At 35.7% G+C, this 5,000-nt stretch overlaps 1 protein-coding gene across 25 annotated transcripts in view; it reads right to left on the bottom strand.

Annotated features, from left to right (window-relative positions):
- Window positions 1-5,000, bottom strand: part of LOC122258993 (uncharacterized) — a 91,043-nt gene that overhangs the window by 84,864 nt on the left and 1,179 nt on the right. The window lies entirely within an intron of this gene.

Raw genomic sequence — 5,000 nt, 5'->3', positions numbered from 1 at the left:
ACACACTCACCAAAAATTTAGAAGCGGAAATATGGACTGTTGTGTTAAACAGTGATTCATCATATAAATAATCCATTACCTTAACCTACAGTAAAGAGAAAGTTTTTCAATTTCCCTAAAATCAAATGTGCCAGATTCACAGTCCCAGTAGTACCAATTTTGTGGACTTTGATTCTAAACATGTCATATTCATCAAATAATTAGATATCTTTATAGTGTTTTCACCCCTCAGTGCCAAGTGTCAAAGCACATTTCTATGATCAATCTACCCCTGACTGAGGCAAGAGCATACCATCATTCAACAAGCTGCTGGTTCTCAACCAGGATACATAATGCAACCAACTCAAAATGACATTGTTCAGGAAGAGTAGTTCTTTACAATGATAACTTCTTTACAAGACTTAGATTAGCAGTTTTAGGGGCATGGTGATGATAATTTGGATATGATAGTTGAGCCTCCCCTTGCCAGTGACCACAAAGCACACCCAGTATCATAGAAAGGTTTCTGCTATAAAAATGTGTGTGGAGAGAGGGGTTATGATCGTTAACCACTTTAACCAAATCACAACAGATGTGATATTATGTCGTCAAAATATTTCTGACTCGACAGAAGACATCTTACATTTCTTATAATTATATATGTACACTGTTGCATTTACATAAGCACAAGCCGCTAGGAGAGCGCAATGGATAGCATGCCGGCCTCACATCCCCATGGTCAGCAGATGGAGTCCCAACCAGGCTCATGAGTTTCCACTGTCACCTGACAGTCACTATCATGCCTAGTCAGCATAGTGGGTAAGGACCAAAGCTTGAATCGAGTCAAAACACGTTGGCACATTCTCTCACAAGTCACCATACGCTGACACAGGCGGGCTCACCTCAGTGCATACAAGCCCAGTGAAGCATCTGCTTCGCAAATCCAGCTAATGCTTATCCTGCATATGCACATTTTTCTTGAATTTAGCAAAATACTGTTTGTCACCCTCTAGCATAAGGTGGATGAAAATCGTTTCGACCATGTTTAGAAGTGACCTCGTTTAGAAGTGCAGGACCTCGCACTTCGTAAGAAATCTCTCAGAATGTCGCTATATTACCCACAAGAGTAGAATTAACTAAATATACACCCCATTGTAAGTAGGTCAAAGACGAATTAAAGATATTCATATTAGAACCAGGCAAATCAAACTTCACTGTCTTATCTTAGTGATGACGATTCCAATTCCAGGACTTTTCTAGGTAAGACTTAATTATCAAGTATTATATTTCACATTATTTCAAAAATTATTTTGGATGTGCCTCCCTACCTTTTCAGTTTTCTCCCAATATTTTTATGTATATCATTATACTTTCATACCATAAACCTATAGCAAAATTTTAAGACTTTCTTATACCCATTCACGCCAGACCTTACATTTGCGTAATGCTGCTCCTGTCGGCTAGATATCAAGCACACGCAGGTGACTAGATGTAAGATCTCTCCAGGCATGATTCTGTGCTTAGCCATATGATTATCAACAAGGTGAGCATCAGAGGTTTTTGTATTTGTTTACATTGTTTTCACAAGTGAATAAAAATGTCTATACAAATGAACTCGTAAAATTATGAGCATATGTAAAGCATAAATTTTGAGGGAGAGATCTTAACATTCTAGGACATTACTCAGAATGATTGAAATATTACGCTGACAACGTGATAGGACATCAACCAGTGCAAATGGGATAAATCAATTAAAACTTAATTATTCAGGAGCTCTTAGTGTGACTTCTGAAGTCTCTGGACATTTACTACCATACATTATCAATCTTTCATAAACCTTAAAATTTTGTATAATTAAACAACTTTGATAATATTCTACACAAAAGTAATTCATCCTTATCTGGCTATATCAATAACTGGGCCTACAAATAATACTACAAAGAATTAATTTGTATTATCAATTTATTGTAGCAACTACACACACTTCCCTTCTATGAAATAACATGGTAATATAATTACTTCTATCTTTACCTAAAATAGATCTAATTATAAGCTTTTTTTGTGCCTGTAAGCAAAAGAAATTTCTCAAACATGTCTGTGAAATTTTTCTTTTTGATAAATTACCCTTAAAATCTCACTGAAGCTTATTATTAACAAGTAATAATTGGTGGACAATTAGACTGATTCGAGTCAAGTGTAAACACATCTAGCAATCAAACATCCCACTACAAAACCATTATAACTGACATTTGGCAATCATTCCCATTCTGATTTTAATAATGATAGTATGTGAACAAGCCTAAATTTTCTAGTCTGTAAAACTGTTCTCTCCAACTTAGTCAACTCAAAATTTGTGTAGATCTAGTATCAATTTCTGGCCTTGATATATAACCAGGCAAGTACAATAATAATGATGATATGCAAAATTAACCTAATATAATGACCCCATATCCTGGGGTATAAAAGACTTAACAGTTAGAACTATAACCAAAATCTGTGGTAAACTACAATACATAATAGATATAATTTATTTTTTCCCATCAACTTTCCAATGTCTCTTAATATATATTCATCTTTAACCCCTTTACAACAAGTGACAAAATATCACTTCAAGTGGTTGCAGCATCGGCTGCCAGGGACTGTGGCTATCCTCCTGCCCAATACACCGGATGATCGGAGGTATAACGGTTGGCCACAGCCAGTGCAGGCGAAAACCCCAAGGTGAAAGACTTCTATGTTTGAAATATACCCAGCGTTTCGACCATTTGGAGGCAAAACAGCCTTGTCATTAATGGGTGAATATAATGTTTCATGCCTTCCTTCCTTCTCTTATTGAGGCTAATAGAAGGGCAAGTTTCGAACATATGTTGTGAAAATACTGTAATGATTGTGAAATGTAATTCTGATATGCCCTTATATAGTACATTTCATCAAGCCAAACTCCCATTTTTGCCTTTTCCCCATTCCTACTCCACAAAATACTCTATTATATATCATACAGTCTCCCCTTGTAATTCTATATATAAATACTTATAAGCCTACAGGCATATTTATTTGCTATGTCCTTTCTATTTATTTATTTATTTTTATTTTTTTTTTGCGACAAATGCATCTATGCCCCCCCCCCCCCCTCCCTCTCTCTCTCTCTCTCTCTCTCTCTCTCTCTCTCTCTCTCTCTCTCTCTCTCTCTCTCTCTCTCTCTCTCTCTCTCTCTCTCTCTCTCTCTCTCTCTCTCTAAGCACATCACAAAAAAGTAAATATACAAATAATTTGCCTTAGATTTATATAACAGATTTATAAGGGCCCTATTATTTACTATTTTTAATCTTAATGTTATTAAATTGCAGAATGCATGAATGAAAAATAAGATATATCCTATATATATTCACACAATCCCTTTTTGTAGCTGCACCTTACCACTAAGCCTTTTCAATTGTTTTAAGATGAAACAAATTTCCTTCCCCAGTTTGACCGTCTTTCTTATTCTGTAATGATTTATATATCTAACAATATCTGGAGGTTATTTACGCAATTATTTATAATAATTTTCTGCATGTGTAGTTCTACACATATCATCAAACATTTTTCTCCAATATTATGCCAACATGAGAAAAAAGGACATTAGTATCTGTCGTTGTCTGATAACAGAGCCATCAGTTGTTTAAAGTGTTGAAATAGTGCATTTAAGACGGAAGAAATCCAGACTAAATTGCACAACTGAAGAAAGGTGCAATAATTTAGTTCAGGGGTGGGCAGACCCTCCTATCTAAGGGCTAATTAGGTTGTATGGTTAGGATACACTTTAACCCATTCGCGCTGCATGACGTGCTGACACGTTTCATGGTTTTTGGGTCAGACACCACCGATGAAATATTTGGTCAAGGCCAGCGCTCAGTGTGAGCGAGCGGACAGCCCAGGCTCACAGCTAGTGTGGCCGAGAATCCCAAGGTGTTTGGCTCATGTGTTTGAAAACCCCGGCATTCTGACCATTCAGAACCGGAACAGCCCTGGCGTGAATGGGTTAAAGACCACAGGGGTGTGGTTTGCATTACCGTATGGTTTGTGTATTCCGTAACCTCTCTTTTTTATCCTTGGCACTTTGGTCCAAAAACACATCGTAGAGTTTCATTGGCCAATTTTATAAATCTTTGTATTAGTTTTTATGTATTTTTATTGAATATCTAGAGTTTCATTGGCCAATTTTATAAATCTTTGTATTAGTTTTTATGTATTTTTATTGAATATCTATCATGTTTCCCCATTTTATCTCATAATTTCCTGATATACTTTATGTATTTAAGAATTCCTGAACCAGTAATTTGCAACAAAACACAACAGATTCATGTAATACATGCCTGAAATTATTATGGTCAAAACTTTTACTTGCAACATTCTTTTGCTATGAGAAGCTAAAAATCTACCAGAAACTGTACTGATTTTTTTTTTTCAGAATGTCAAACCTCTGTATCATAACATTATATCTGGCAAAATGGTACCAACAACAAAAATATTGCAAACACCTAATCATATTGCTTGTGCAATGGACACCTTTGCAACAATTCCCAAAACAATTATGACATTTGTAGAAGTGACAGTCATGGCATTCTCAGAAGCTAAACCTTGGACTGTTTCCTTGACAATAAATAAAAGAATCTGGTCTACAAAGCCCTTTCTTGCCAGACTGTAAATAACGAAGGTTTGTTGACTAATGCAGGTACATCAATCATGGAGGTCATGGAATCTCTGGCTGTGTAAATTGTGGACTTTGATAAATTATTACCAAATGATTATCACCCAATATCATCCTTTGTGTAATGTCGCATAAATGTTAGATTTCCCCTTTTTGAGTAGTCATGTTTTCAATATATCTACTTTTATATTACAGGTTAAGACATATAAAATTCTATATCATAATGATTGTTCTCTAGCCAAATCTACTAAGAACTAGCTGTGATCTGCTATGGTAGGCTTACAATGTCATGTCAAATCCAGTGTGCTAAAATAAAGGCCAACAATCCTCT

The sequence above is a fragment of the Penaeus japonicus genome, unplaced genomic scaffold (genome assembly GCF_977035675.1).
Source record: "Penaeus japonicus unplaced genomic scaffold, GWHDUDI00000001_assembly GWHDUDI00000002, whole genome shotgun sequence".
NCBI classification, from domain to species: domain Eukaryota; kingdom Metazoa; phylum Arthropoda; class Malacostraca; order Decapoda; family Penaeidae; genus Penaeus; species Penaeus japonicus.
Note: the sequence above shows the minus strand (reverse complement) of the source record. Positions and strands in the feature narration are given on the sequence as shown.